The sequence below is a fragment of the Dendrobium catenatum genome, unplaced genomic scaffold, assembly GCF_001605985.2.
Source record: "Dendrobium catenatum unplaced genomic scaffold, ASM160598v2 original_scaffold_231085, whole genome shotgun sequence".
In the NCBI taxonomy this organism is placed as follows: domain Eukaryota; kingdom Viridiplantae; phylum Streptophyta; class Magnoliopsida; order Asparagales; family Orchidaceae; genus Dendrobium; species Dendrobium catenatum.
Window position 1 is genome coordinate 174,552 of NW_021549493.1, and position 16,790 is coordinate 191,341.

The following is a 16,790-nucleotide window of genomic DNA, read 5'->3' on the forward strand; positions in this document are numbered from 1 at the left end:
TGAACCTAGGGAATTGCCGGAGCCGTCCGGGGTCGCATGCATATTACTGCATCTTTCTTTCCTTGTTATAAGACATCTCCCTGCCTGCGGGTTGAGTCCGGATAATCTGGCCTATGAGGATGAAGTGCCGGACCTAGGGAGACCCAGTCTTTTCAAAAAATTATTTTCTATAAGCCTGTTTTTAAAATTCTATAGCATTCATGAGCTGACATTTCAACTAGCATGCATTGCATTAGAAACAAATTTAATTAAAATTTAAATTGCATTAGCTAGGAGCATCTGACCCACATAAGTCCAGGACCACTTAGGAAACTCTCTAGATGTCGGTCCTATTTCCAAAGAACTATACCATCCACCCATCTTTCATAATTGACTTGACAGCATGGCTTTGAATCGATTAGGTGGTTAGCTGGCTCCCCCATCCAGGCCGGGATAAGTCCAGGTTTTTGCACTGCATTAGCTAGGACACGGGTCTTAGTGTTTCGTAGAGCACTGAGCCCAATCTAGATTTAGGATTCAAGACTACTACATCCGGTCTCGTAGTATGCCTTAAATGGTAGGTTGGTCCCTTCTTTTCAGGGACCCTAAATCCTACTTATCCGGGTCACAGGATGACGCCACCTCCATCTTTCTCTCACGTATGTGATTGATTGCTTGTCTTTCTTTCTCCAGTTTTTCTCTAGTACCCTAGAGCCTCCGAATGCTGGTATGAGCCACGCATGTTGATTGAGCCTTTTTTAGACCTTTCTTTCCTTTGAGTAGGATTTCATAGTCTATACCCTTGTGCTAATCCTAATTTGAAAAAGATAATGTATGATCCTTAATCGAGAGTTTTCTCGGGCTCCGGCCCGGGATGTAATTAACCACGGGGGCTTGCGCCCGTGGGAAACTTGGCCCCGCAATCTACTTTACCCCACTCGATCTCTCGTATCGGGTGGGGGAAACCCGTGACTAGGTCGTGTATATTGCTACCCATCGGGGTGTGTTGGCGACAGCCTCTATCCCCAATGGTCAGTCGTATGCGCGATCCAATCTGCCCTCCCATCGACCTGTTCGTGTCGAGTGTAGAGGTCTGCGATCATTTTGTCCCACAGGGATAGTGCGGCCGTACCCTCTGCGTTCGTACCCCACGAGCGGTGCTCCTTCGGAGGTCCCACAATGATCTTTAACTGCGGGCTCCACGACCTTTCCTCTACGGGTCTCTTTTATACCTGGTTCAATCAACGGGTGGACAACCCCATTCACATAAAATTGGATAGAGTTCTGGTTAACAATGCCTTCCTTGACTTCTTGCCTAATGCCTACTACTATGTTGGAGCTTCCCTGGGTTCGGACCACTGTCCATTAATTCTCAAATCTACTCATGATAAACCTATATCTGCTAGGTTCATGTTCAAAAACTACTGGATTAACAAGGAGGGTTTTTGGGATGAGGTTTTGTCAGCTTTCTCTTCTAGATCTCCTAGAAGTCCCTTGGCTGCTTTCTGCCACAGCCTTAAAAACCTCAAGAGAGCTCTCAAGAGTAAAAATTGGGCTTCTTCTACTTATCTCTCTACTTCTTTATTGGAGTTAAGAAGTAAACAAAATCAATGACTTATTGAGATTCAAAGCCAGCCCTTAGATAGGGAGCTTAACAATAACCTGAATATTATCAATGAGGAACTTGCCTCTTTGCAAGCTCAGTGGTGTTCCTGGATTGCTCAAAGGGCGAAAGCCCTTTTGCTCACTCATGGAGAAGATGATCTAGGATTTCTATTTACCAAGATTAGGAGTAGAAATAACTACAACAACATTAAAGAGATTATCACATCTGATGGACATTTTACCTAGTTTTATGATATTTCTTCTGCTATTATTAAACATTTTGAGAGTAGGTTTAACTCTCCTGCTGCTCATCTGTCTTGGCCTTTGAACATCCCTCCTGGCAAGTTAGTTCCTCCTAGTTATATGGCTATGTTGGTGGCCCCTTTGTCTTACTTGGAAGTAAAAAAATGCGGTTTTTGATGGGAATGAGAACTCTGCTCCGGGCCCGGATGGTTTTACTTATGTTTTTTATAGAAAGACTTGGCATCTTCTTGGGATTCAAGTTTTCAATGATGTTAACAACTTCTTCTCTACTTCCTCTCTGCCTAGAGGACTGAAGGCCACGGCCATTGCTCTTATCCCTAAATGTTCTCATGCTACCAACATCAACGACTACAGACCCATATCTCTTTGCAATGTGTTATACAAAATTGTGGCTAAAATCATTGACAATAGGCTTAAAGTTGTCCTTCCTTATATTATTCATGAAAGACAATCTGGTTTTATCACTGATAGATGCTCTACTGACAACATTATTCTTGCTTCTGAGATTCTTAGGGATTTTAGGGGTTCTCATAAGAATTTTTGTGCTAAACTGGACATCAAAAAAGCCTTCGACTCTGTCTCTAGGGAATTTCTTATAGCCAGACTTCTTCAGAAAGGTTTTCCTGAAGTTTTTGTGTTTTGGATTAAAGGTTGCATTACAGATGTCCACTTCTCTGTCTGTCTCAATGGCTCTCTTGAGGGTTTCTTTAAATCCTCTTCTGGTCTCCAGCAAGGTTGCCCCCTTTCCCCACTCTTATTTTGCATTGTTATGGATAGTCTATCCAACATTCTCATTAGCAACACTGAGCTTCATTTCAAGGGTATTAAATGCAAAGATTTATACATCAAACACTTGATGTATGCGGATGACTTATTAGTGGTGGGTGAATCTACTAAGGAGAATGCTGCTCAACTTAAAAGATGTTTACACTTATTTGATTTTTTATCTGGCCTTCATGTTAATGCCAATAAAAGTGCTATCATCTTCTCCAAGAATGGTCAGAATAATCAAATTATTTGTGATGAACTCGGTATTCAAAAAGTCAGCATGTACCTCACCTACTTGGGCCTTCCCATCTCTTCAAAAAGACTTAATTCTTCTCACTTTCAACCACTTCTGAGCAAAATTTATGCTCTACTTGATGGTTGGAAAAACAAATTTCTTTCTTTTGCAGGTAGGGTTCAATTTCTTAAATTCACTATCAACAATACCATTGCTTATTAGATTAGAGGATCTATAATACCTAAAGGTTGTTGTGCGAGCATAAACAGACCGGAGGCGTTGAGATGGCTGGTCTTTTCGTGGTTTACTGTGGTTCTTGTGGCTGGCAACCGGTGCCACCGCCTGGGCATTATGCGATCTCCACGACTCTTCTGGATGATCTTTATTTTACCTTTTTTCTGAGTCTTTGTTTTGCCAGCACCTACTTTGCTTAATGTTATCTTTGTGTATAATTTTGTTTTCCTCTAGTTATTTTTCTCTCTCATGTTACTTGTAATTTAAACTTTGTTATTTAATACATGGGCCTTGGCCCCCGGTTTACCCAAAAAAAAAAAAAAGGCAACGTTGTGCCTTTATGTCCTAACTCGTGACTAAGGGTGTCGCAAGCATGAGAGAGAGGCTGCGGGCGAGAGAGAGGAGGTCATGACGACAAGAGCGGAAATCCCAGGAGGTAAATTCTGGTGTAGACCTGCGATGCAATTAGCGTGCATTAAGCACGAGAAGAGGACCGTGACCATGCTTGGCAAGTTTCATGTGATATGTGAATAGCTCTAGCCAATTTGGGTGATGTAAAGCTACACCTAGCCAATCGATTTGGGGTGGAGGCGCATGAGGAAAAGGTAGGAGATGCATATATCTCATCCTATTTTCTTTTCACCCATTTTGATTTAGGTAACTCCAGCACCTAAAATTTTGATTGTGCAATATGGTTTTTTCCTAAGTGAAATATATATTTGTTTTTTTTTATTTCTATAATTTAAGGTAATATTTTAGAGATATATATATATTATATATATATAATCTTTATGAGGATTGATTATTCAAGAGTTTATTAAATTTTTTATTTGTGCCGTGGTGAAAATAGTGGTGAAAAATATTTATATAAAAGGTATTAAACAAATCATTTAAATTTGAGATTATTATGAATAATAACTTAGGTGTATGGTACAATCCTTTATTTCAAAAAGAATATATGTTTAAGTAGTTGTTACATTATTTTATGTTTTGATGTATGATATATTAAATATATTATTAATCTAAACTCATGTGGATTTAGGGTTTATTGTGTGTTGAGTGGGAGGAGCCTCATCTTGATTGGAAATTTCAACTGCTTATGGCCTTTAATTGATAGGTGACTCTTTACTGAGTAAAGGATAAATGTAACCTTCCATGTTAGGGTTGATAAAGGTCCATCCCTTGCTATGTCTAGTATATTAATAATATATATAATAAAATGTTCTAATTCATTAATCATATTTCAAGTTATTATTTTGACAGGATTTGATAGTTAGCATTGCATGTATTTCATTCTGGTGCATATAAGATATGCTTGTATGTATGATAAATGCAAGGTCGATATTTAACCCTTTTGTATATTGGCTAGCCGGTTCGATGGGCCCTCAAAGTGACGATTTAATAGGAAATCATTGTATATCCTTAGGATTAGTGTCTACTTTTCCTGGCAGGATATTATAGTAAATCGACTATGAATATATGTATATATTGATATAAAGATAAAATTAATAAATGACTAATGAGTCATTGGTGGTGTATAAATACCAAATACTTGTAAGTGAAGAATGTGACCATAGTTGTATGCGATGATTATTAGTTTACACAAATAATTCTTTATAAGTTCTACTATACAAGAAGCTTTAATAAATGAAATATGTATATTCAAAATCTCTTATTTTATATATTATTTATAGTTATTATATTTCATTGTTTATTTTTCATTTATGTTCCTCTCTTTGCTTATATTGATATTTCATGTCTTGTCGTTTATGTTTTACTTAATATGATTCTACCTATTGAATTTGTTTATTGCAAACTCATGCCTATTACTTCATGATTTTAGGTTGCTAGTTGTGTTGCTTCTGATAGAACCTTTAGGTCTATAAATGAGGTCATCTTTGATAAGTATTTAAGGTTATAGTTATTTAAATTGATTTAATTGTATAATGTAATTTCTTTTATGTTTGGCGGACATTTAGAATGTATTTCGGTTTAGATGCTCTGATGATTTATTGGTGAATATAAACCATGTTCGTACTGTATGAACGTTTAAGAAAAATTTTCTACTTCATCGGGACGAAAAGATACCCCATATTTTCGTACTCTGAACGTCGTCTGTATGAACTATGTATCATACAATATGATCAGTACTTAGAAATATTTTGTTCCATCGATTCATTTAACTGCTTGTAGGAATGAATAACTGAACAAATCGTCCTGGACGAATTTAAATCGTACAGTACGATCAGTTTAAAAATTTACAGATTTTAAGCACTCCCCCAGTGTGTGCGTGCATGATTACTCAATTACAATCACACTCTCTCAGTCTTAATAAAAGTTAAAGAATATATACTCCTTTTAAAATAAATCCTAATATATTCTCCCTTAAAGTCTTCAATAGTCTGAAGTATGATTTTCCTGAAATGTTAGTACACACAAACAACATAAGCAATATATCTAATATATGTTAAGAGAAACAGTAATTAAAATAATAATATTTAGAATCATCAAAAACACACATGTTGTAATAATCTCAACAATCGAAGAACAAAGTTACAACAATCTCAACAGTTATAGTAGCTCTAGTGGAAGATAAGATTAGAAATTGTAGCCTTATAGCATTTGGTCACTATGGTCTCTAAATATTATATTCTTCCATCTTCTCCGTGCCATCGGTCTCTTTTTATTTTCTTTGTTTGTGACGACGAAGGGTTTTAACGAGCTTAGGTTCCGGGTGAATTTTCAGAAAGCATATTGGGTTTTAAATAAGACACTACCCTGAGCTTTTGCCCTCATTTTGTGAGGACATTTTGATATGAGTTATGGTTTCCTTTAGGTACAAGCCCCTATAATTAATTACCCCTCACGATAAGGAGAGAGAACTTTTGATTAACGCTAGTCATTAAAGAGGTTATATAGGTTGTAAATCCAACGTATAATAGCAATAATTTTAGGGTTTGAATTTGATTTTATAACTTGGAATTTATCACCATAAACTTAAAACTAGTGTTGGGGGGAATGAAGACAAGCTCAATCAAGATCTCATGGTTCCATTATCTCGGGCAGTCATGTTCCTTCATGTTCCTTGGTTTACTTAGTCATAGGAGGTAGTCGACCCAACCTAATAGAAGGTATACCTTATCGACATCCATGAGTTGCTTAGTGTAAGATTACCTTGTAGATCTGGGATGGTGTTTGTCTAAGGGGATAAATTTGAATCCACCTTAGCTGGCAAAAGGCTTTATGCTTATCAAATATATCATATGATTCATTATTCAAGGGTTTGAAGCCTTTAGTGAACATATATGCTTTGGCCAAGATTATAATATAATGGTTTCATTTTGCAGCAAAACCACCTGATCAGAGGGCATGTGGCACATCCCTGTTGGCAATAGATTATTTGAGGATAAATCGTAGTGATACACCTGACACGCATTCACTTTTTGTGAGCTAAGGTTATTGCCAAATTTATCACCCCCGACAAACAGTTGTGGGAGGTGGATGATTTTAGTTTAAAAATTTTAAGGAAAAAAAATTCATTTCAGAGATTTAGACTTTCGTTGGATTTGAGATTTAACCCCTCTGATTAATATTTACATCCAACACGGCCATCATTAGGGTGAATTATGGGCATTTGCATTTGTGGAGTGAACCTTGTTGACTTTGTCAACTTGCTGATAAAGGATCAGATTCATGCTTGACTTTACTTGTTGACCCGCGCAGCATCCCTAAACATCACGTGTATTTTCATAACATGCTCATCAGGGCCCATGCGGGTATTTGGGGGCATTTTATTATTCAAGTCAGGTCGACTTCGTCTTTTCATGGAGAATGATAATACTTGAATATTTGACCCACACAGCATTCTTAGACATTGGCGTTTGTAAATATATTGCATTTTTCGGAGCACATGCGGGTTTATATTTAGTTTGAAAAATATATTGTTATATTAGTGAACATTTGATCCCGCGTAGCATTCTTGGATATTTGTGTTTATAACTTTAACACGTTGATCGGAGCACATGCAAGAATGATATTTTAGTGTAATTTGAATTTCAATCACACTGTATTTTGTATTCTTATTACATCTGTTTAATGTATTTTTACATTTCCTCGTTACTCTTATATATTTCACATATTTTTTGACCCATCTCTATATGTAGATATCTTATAGTTAAAGGTGAATATGTGTTTTGGAGAATTAGTCCTTTGGTTTACAAGAATGGATCTATGTTTTAGAAGAATAGTCCTTTAGCTCATAGGAGCACATCTAAAAAAAAAAAAAAGAGTATACATGTGATTAAGACTTCTCACACCACTAGCCTCAATGTTGCCTTCCCTTGTGAACTAAGTCTATGAAAGTCTCTTCACTTTACGTATCAAGATTATCTCCAAATGAGCTTTCATTGCAAGTTTCTCTTCTCCTTATCATCACAACCTTCATTGTTGTCTTTACCTTACAAGATATGGACCAAACCCACACAACACGGTAGGGTTCCTTTGATGCATAATTTCAATAGGTGAATTCGACAATCTAACTTATTAAGAAGAGGATTGAGTTGGCGATGGCAGACACTTCTTATAAACTCAACTATTCTTATAGCTGATTCATGTTTCATTTTATATATATCGAATAACAAGGAATAGTCCATCATATCTCAGGATTATATCTTGATTTCAAACACCTCTTAAAGTCAAATAGTCTTAATGTAGTTCATCTAGATAAAAAATTAGAATGGTGGGATTCCCTCTTTCTTATTAATTTATTTATTAGAATGATTATTAATTAATATATATATACCTTCCGGTGCCCTCTCTCCTCGTGGGGAGGTTGGGGATGACACTTTCTCATTTCACTCAACTCGATTGGATAAAATCAACGGCGAGGAGATTAGGAGAGTGAATCGATCCCATAAAGAGTCTTCAGGTCTTCAATCCCTCGACCATATCAGATCGACGGCCAAGAGCTTAGGGGGACCGTATCAACCCCGAGACTTCCTTCAGTCTTCTCCAATTTGTTTTGATATGATGATTAAGGGACTTAATTTAATTTTAAAAATAGTTTTTATCTCTCTTGAAAATCCAGCAATCTTCTGGCGCCCCCTTCCCATAAAGGGAGGTTGGGATGACACTTGCCCTTTTGGCTCGACTTAGCCAGATCAAATTAACAACGAGGAGAATGGGGGAGCGAATCGATCCCATAAAGAGTCTTGGATCCCTCGAACGGATCAACTCGACGACCAAGGGCTTCGGGTGGCCTAATAAACCACATAATTTCCTTCAAGTCTTAAATTTGCTTTTGTATATGTTTGAAAATGATTTCCCCCCCTCCCTCTCTCTCTCTCTCTCTCTCTCTATTTTTATTATATTATATTTTTTTAATATATAATATAATATTATATATTTTATATGTATATATATACTGAGAGACAGAAGGCAGGCCCGATCGGGGAGAGGCGGAGGCGGGATCACGCACGACGGTGGTCTAGATGGTGACTGTAGTCGAACGGGCGTTGGGTCTGCCGACGGCGTCGGCTCCGACGGGAGGTCACTGGCTAGTGGCTGGGGCGGCAGTATGGGATGACTACGTCGGTTCAGCGGTGGAGGTAGGAGTCGATCTGGCGAGTTCTTGTGCGAACGAAGATGTCAAGGTTGCGCCGGAGGCAGGCAAGAAGGTCGGAGTCCGATCGGTGAGCTCGATCTGGTTCGCTACGGCTAGGGCACGGTGGGCTCGATCATTGGAGCCGATGGAGGCCGACGGGACCAGGAGCAAAAGAACGACCGAGAGCACAGGTATCCTCTGAAATTCTCCCTTCTCTGTGTGTGTGAGAGTGCAAATGGGGAGGATTTCTATTTTTGTGTCATGCGTGTGGGTGGTTACACGGTCGTGGGATCTTGGGGTTGTGTCGTGCAAGTCGGAGTCGATCAGGAGCGGGGGTCGTGCGTGGATTACAGTTACAGGTCAACAACAACCTTTCGATGATTGGTATAGAAAAACAGATGCAATAGATTTGACTTAAGTTAAAAAAAGTTAGAGATAGACTTAAAAAAGACTTTCTTTATTAGATTTAGGTCAGAATTTGACTCTTAATATGACACAATGAAAAAAAAAAAAATTTTCTGTAGCCAACCAACATAGTGAGATAAAGGCTTGTTGTTTGTTTTGTTGTTGTATTATAATGTCATATTTTTAATAATAAATTTATGTCATTCTCGTATTTTATCTAGTATGTATCTACGTTTTTGTATAAATGCATTATAGTCTAAACTAATCTAATACCCTCCTGTTTTGTGTGTGGCAAGAAGAGACAAGCATCATTATGGCTATCTTTCATGATCAACGTATCATCCGAACACAAAATGAGATTGAGAGGGGTTCCCTCAACTTTGTATAGCTCTTATAACCTCTATCGACTTTGATTTAATTAGCCGCTTATGATTCTACAATCTCAACCCATTGGCCTCAAATAGTCATCCACGTCCTATCACAACCCGATCAAATACAATATGTTATGCAAAGGCAGGTCGCATCATATTGAGATCTTGACAGCTAGGGGTGTTAATTCGGGTCGAACCCGAGGTGACTTCTAAACGGTTCAACCCGAACCCGACCCTTTTTTGTAAGCGGGTCAGCTATCTCAACCCGGACCGGACGGCGGCAGCAGGAGCGGTGACGCAGCGGCAGCAGGCGAGCAGCGACAGGGCGCAGGCGGAGCGGGCAACGCGGTTCTGGGCCTCTGGCAAGTGGCAACGCGGGCAGCCAAGCAGCTTGTCAGAGACGCGGGCATCCAAAGCGGGCGTGGGGGACTGCACGCGAAGCAGACAACGCGCTGGCAGCCTGGCACGCGTCACGACTGGCAATGCGGTTCTGGCAAGTGGCAACACGGGCAGCCGGGCAAGGGTCATTTCCGGGTCATTTTCGGGTCCTTTTCAGGTGCCCGGGTCAACCCGACCCCTACCCGATTTTTGAAATTGGTCTGTTTATTGATCCCGAACTCAACCCATTTCATAAACAGGTTGACCCGAACCAGGATTTTTCCGGGTCGGGTCCGGTTCGAGTTTCGGATTGGGTCAAAAATTGACACCCCTATTGACAGCTGACCTATTTCTCCAGACCTAATTGGAAGATTTTTTTATTTTATTTTATTTCCTTAATATTCACAACATAAAACCTTCTATGTCATCAAATAATATTAATCATAAACTTTTTTTATTTCATTTCATTTTACTCTAGCATATTGTCAAAAGAATAATATATGATAATAATTCATTTTCGATCTCTTTCTAAACCAACATGTAGTGTAGACAATGATCTAATTGCCAAAAAAATTCACCTAGTACACCTAGGGTTGTAAAAAAGTCGAGTCAAGCTCGAAACACAGCAAGCTCCAAGTCAAATCGTCACTAAAATTAACAGCTTGATCTTGGCTCGAGCATTCATACTTAGGCTCGAGAGCTTGACTCGATATAAAGTCACAGCTGGATTTCAACTTTGTCGAACGAACTCATCTAACGTGGTACTGTCGTGGAGATTGCAGCTGGAGCATGCTTCGCTGAAAAGACTGGATATAAGGGAAGTAGAAGGAAGTTGTGTATAGACATCTTTTTTTTCTTAGAAAAGTTGATAAAGTACAACATAATTAATATGATAAAGGCTTTTCTTTTAAAAAGTTGGTGTGTTGTATATGTTATTATTAAATATATAAAACTTAAATAACATTTTTAAATATTTATTGCATATGAAAAAAATAATATTTAATTTATTTAAACTAGCTCATGAGTCGATGAGTCAGGTTTAATCAAATTCGAACTCGAGCTCATTAAATATCCAGTTTGAATTTGAGCTCTAGCTTGTGCATAGATAAGCTCGACTCGTGACATCGTTAGCGAGTCCGTCTAGACTTATTTATACTCCTAAATACCTCTATAACTCAAACTTCAACCCTTATTAACAGTCTCCGCTCAAGCAGGGCCTAATCCTATCCCGAAATAACATGTAGATAAAACAAAAGTGAGTAACACTTGCTCAGTAGACTACTCGAGACCTACTAAAAAAATCAATATCTTCATTAAAATAAATTGCATAATATTTGGACATTGTGTGAATAATAAAATATATTTTTAAATAGGATAACTTGGTTGTTTTCTCATGTGTTAGTAGAGGTGTAAGTAACTTGAGCCAACTCGAACTCGATTGGTTAACGAGCTCATGAGTTGAACTTTTCGAGCTTCGAGTTCAAGTTCAATATCATAATAAAGTCATATATTATATTTACCTGCTTTTGCATTTTGGTGACCAATTCTTTCCAGTTTTTATTTTCCTTTTTCATTTTCTTTTTTCTGAGAGAGGCTTCCTTATTTGTACTGCAGAAGGGTTTCAGAGCCTTAAAAGGTTCCATTATTTTGTTCTCTTCTCTTCTCTCAGTTCTCTAGGTTTGAGAAGTTTTGCTTCTCAAGGAGAATATTTCAATCAGTAATCTGTTTTGGACATTTCTTGTTCAATTTTTATCAACAAGGTTCTCGTTCTATTCCTAGCATTGGACTTATAATGATTTTTGCGATTTTTTCTTATTTTGGTGGCTTTTGTATTCTTGAAGTTGAGTTATTGGCATGCTTGCAAATAACCAAAACTCTATTTCTATTTTTAATGCAAGTAATTCATAAAGTATAAAATATAGTAATTCATAAAATACTAGAAAATCTATTAAATTTGTATATTTTATATTTACTTCAAAAAATTGTAGCTTCTAATTTAAATGATGAAAATTCAATATATTCTTGTCCAAATGCTCATATCGATGACATTTATCACATACTAAAAGTTATGCGATATTGCAACTTTTGCAAGTTCTTATCAAATTAAAATGTATAAAATATAAAATATATTAAATTATTAAAATCAGATATAGGGTAATTGTTCATTACAATAAGATGAGCAATTTTTTCAACAGGATGGACTATCGAAATCAGTTCTAAGGCCTCCAAATACCAACGTGTACTTCTCTCTCCTCTTATTTCTCTTAAAATTTTGTTTTTGGTCTCTGTTAACCATTAAGGAATGGAATTTTATGGTTTATAAATAATGGAGATAATGGCTTAAGATATTTTGAATAAAACAAAAATATAATATAATTATGATTATATAATTTATTCAATTTTTATTATATAATTCATATAAATTCTTTTTGGGTTTTAAAAATTACAAATAAGTATTCATAAAATAGCCTATCATTTTTAGATACTTTGGTGAAATAAATTTACAAAATGGACACCTAACAGTCCAAAAAATCTCATTTGTACTGATAGATGTTAATTTTTTAAGGATTTGCATTAATGTCCAAAAATTACCAAAAAAAATAGTATACTTAAAGTACTACAAATATAATTTCAATGGCGAAGTCGGTTTATGGTATATGTGCGCAGACCCTTACAGCTCCATTTGTATTGAACATAAAACACCAACATCTATCATTTGTTATTCTTCTTACCCCCCCTTTTCACACATTTTAAACATATAAACATAGAAACATCAGCATTTTCAATACATATGAATAACATTCAAAATGATACAAAAATATATGAAATTTCACATGTACCATAGAAATAATAGTGTTCACATGGTAATTGTATACACATATTCAAGAGTACCAAATCATAATATTTATGAGCAATATTCGCATTGTCATTTTAAAGTATTTGTTGTTATGTAAAAATTTTGATCAATGTCAACATATTTAAAAATTTTATACAACTTAAAATACTAGTGAAAATTTATATGTTTCTATCCAATGTTTAAAATTGCGTATTCGGGTATTGAGGCGTTTTTCATTCGTGAGGCGAGGCGTAAGCCTCAAGGCGTTTTGAGGCGTAAGCCTCAAAATTAAAAGATTGCGTAAACATAAAATGATAAATTTTTTATATACTAATGAGTGAATAATATAAAACATAAAAAAGCATAAGATATGAAGTGAAATCAAAATATCTCAATAATAAGACAACATGAAATATAGTTCAACTCAAAATTCTATCTTTCCCAATTCCTAGTATTCTTTTCATTAACATATAATTCCAATTTCTAAAAATAAATAGCAATGACATATCGCATAAGAGCTCATAAATCATCAGCACTGTCATCACTAAGGGGTTCTTCATTTGAATCATCATTATGATGAACTGCTCTCTCCTCTTCCTCCTCTCCTATAGAGTCCAATGTTGGGCATTTACTTCAAGATTTATGTAAGTTTTAATATATATAGCATGAGGCGTAAGCCTCATTCCAGTGAAGCGAGGCGGGCCATAAGGCGGGCCTCAACAAAGTTGAGGCGCAAGCCTCATAACAAAAACTCGAGGCGTAAGCATCAAGGCGTTTTTTACTAGAATTGTGCAAAGGCGGGCCTCATATTGCGCAATTTTAAACCATGTTTCTATCAATGTAACTAAAATGTTCTATTCTACTACATACCAAAAGTTTCATGGTAAAAAATTTTTAAATCTCCATAAATTTGCGTTTGTATAAAATCTAATTAAATAAAATACCAAAATTACCCACACAAGCGATAAAATTGAAATCTAAAGTATGAAAATAGTTTCCTACCTAGAGATGAACAACGTTTATGAATGATTCGTCGAGTGAAATTGGTTCTATGAGCACTAATAACTCTCTCTTCAAATTCTCTTCATCTCTCTCCCTCTAACCAACTATCCCTAAAAAAAGAAATGAATTTAAGAAAGTGGATTTCGATATTTATAGACCAGTGCTACCATGAGAAGATTTCATGTAATCAAACAAAGAGTTTGGCACCATAGCATAGCTAACCATCAATTTCGTGCTACGCATTGGCACATAACACTGTAGCGCTCACTATCTAGCATTCTCAAAGCCCTAAAGAAAACTAAAAATTCAAAGTGCATAAAATTTTTGTTAATGCTAATTAAATATATGAATTCTTACTAGGTTTAAATCAGGTTACTACAAAATGTCCCATTACTACATAAGTGGTTATTACATATCCATTGTTGATTTGAAAAATGAACCATTAGTTTAGGTTATCATGTTGGTTGGATTTTGAACATTAACACATGATTAAACCAACCTAATGTTTGGCTTGGATCTAAAAACCATGCAAGTGGACATGCCACTTTTATCTTGAATAAACTCCTACAAGCCTCTTGCTTGCCGCAAGTTGGTTGCATCCTAATTTCAATATCTTACCATAGACCTAAATGAATCGCTTGGGGGATACCAATGAACTTGACCTCAAAATAGCTTCTTGTGTCCCTTGATATCCTTGGTTGGATTATATCCTAATATTCTAAAATATTATGCTTTTTACCCTAATACCACAATAATATTATCTCTTGCTGCAACCACTTAGGGGATGTCACTACACTCTAAAAATTCATTGACGTCCACAACAGCTTTTCGTGGATATCCATAGCTTATAAGTATAATCGCCTGATAATTCGTCAATTATTTGATCAGTGAAGTTTTGCACATGATCATTGTCAAAATTGTCGCATAGTCCACTGCAATTCCCACCACAAAAATCTATTGTTTGGTTCTCTCGTATATTATCCTCCTTGAAACCTCCTCAAGTTTGATTTATTTAATTTAATGGATGTTCATATTTTGTTTCTATTTAGTTCATGTTCGATTCATTTTGTGCTTATCAAGTTCTAAACACATGAGCCTTATCGGGCTATAAATAAGCTCTAATTTTATATGTTCATTAGCTTAACGAATATTCCTTATTGAGCCTTCTAACAAATGATTAGATCGAGCCTATTCACGAATATATCTAGTGAGTATTTTCAAAATAGAAAATGAGCCCGTTAACGAACATATGCTTTCACGATACCTAGTTAGCCTATTCATGAATATATCTAGTAGTAAGGGTTTTTAAATTATCAACCAATTCACGGACATATCTAGTGACTATTCTTAAGCTATCAAATGAACTCGTCTATGAACATATCTAGCTAGTATTTTTGGGCTATTAGCAAAGCTTGTTCAAGAACGTATGAGCTATGCTTTTTTCTTATAAACAATTTTGTTTATGAATATTTTAAACAAACAATCTAACAAATATAAATATTTATAAAATAAGAATAATTTATTATGACAAAATTAATTCTAAAAAATATAGCAGAATGCTAAAATGTGTTTCTTGGCACTAAAAAATATAGCATAATGCTAAAATATGTTTCCTTATCGAGCTTCGCATCAAGCATGTTCATGAGCTTTAGACGATGTTGTTCGTGAACATAAACGAGCCAAACAAATTTTAGCATTCTCCATTTTTAATATGTTTGATTTGTAGAATTACTTAAGTTTTAATATGTTTTTTTTCTTCTTTCTCCTCTCCATTTTTCTTTCATCCTTCAATTTTTTTAGGCAAACAATATTTTCAACTATCAAAAAGTTAACCCAATTAAGCACTCAACCTCCCCACTACTTTTTGAACTACTACTCTCCCTCAAGAACCATACTCAATTGATTTAAATTCAAATGATTCTTATTCTAATCATATTTATGATTGGCCACTCATATGTACAATTATAAATTTAGTGAAAGCACCCTAATTGTTATATCTCAATGGCTACATAAACTCTAATCATATATAAAACATTAGAACATACTTTTGCACTTGATTTTTCATAAATGTAGTTCATGATTCATATATAAGAAAATAAAGCCCTAAGCTATTCTAGCGGGCATCAACATTATTACCATGACTATTAATAATTACATAACATGTTAAAAAATAGCAACTTTTTAGATGATACAAGATAAAATTTATTTTTATTAAATCAATAGTAGTTGTGCAAGTCATATCGGCTCATTGGGCCAATAAGATGCCACATACCAATGATTAGGGTATAAAAAGATGGTTGAGACATAATAGTGTTAGAAACTAAGTTGATAATAGAGGGTCCTAAGGATATGCTTTTTGGATTAGAAAGAACACCCCTAGCATATCCCCTAATTATATGCATGATTGGATCATTGAGAATGGAAGTTAAGACTCCATAGCTTGACCTAGCCTCCACGGCTCTAATCTTATCTTCTACCCTGGAAGCTACTCCAACGCTTTCAACGTAATATGCTCATTGATTCTCCTATCTCTAGGGTAAAGTCTACACTTCAACCTTCATGTTTATTATGTAAGTGCCCTCCAAAAATTATGTTAAGGAAAGTTGCTTTTGCATGTTTTACATTCTTGCAACTTGTTATTATTTTAATCGATTCCAAATATTATTATTTATTATTGTGTAGTTATCTCCGTACACTTTTTGAAAGTTTGTTTTTGCTCTTGTGGTAACTAATATTTCAGGAAAATCAACTTACCAGACTACGAAGATTCAATCAAATTTCAGCCATGAGATACTTTATGAAATGAAAGCTTGGTAACTTTTATTTGAATTAAATTTGAGGGCAGTGATTTAAATTGAGTGAATAAAGTTTACACAAAACTTAAAAGAAGAATCTTGAAAAAGTTTTTTATACTGAATCGTACGGGACGAACATGATTGTACGGACGATTCAGAATCACGTATCTCTTGTGAAGAGCCAATGGAACGGACAAGAACTGAACTGGAAATATTTTAAGTCCAATCGCCAGACGAAGATCATTTTCGTCCCAAGACAGAGTTCTTTCTGCAAAAATTTTTGTCCAACGAAGTCCAGTTCGTCCAGGACGATGGG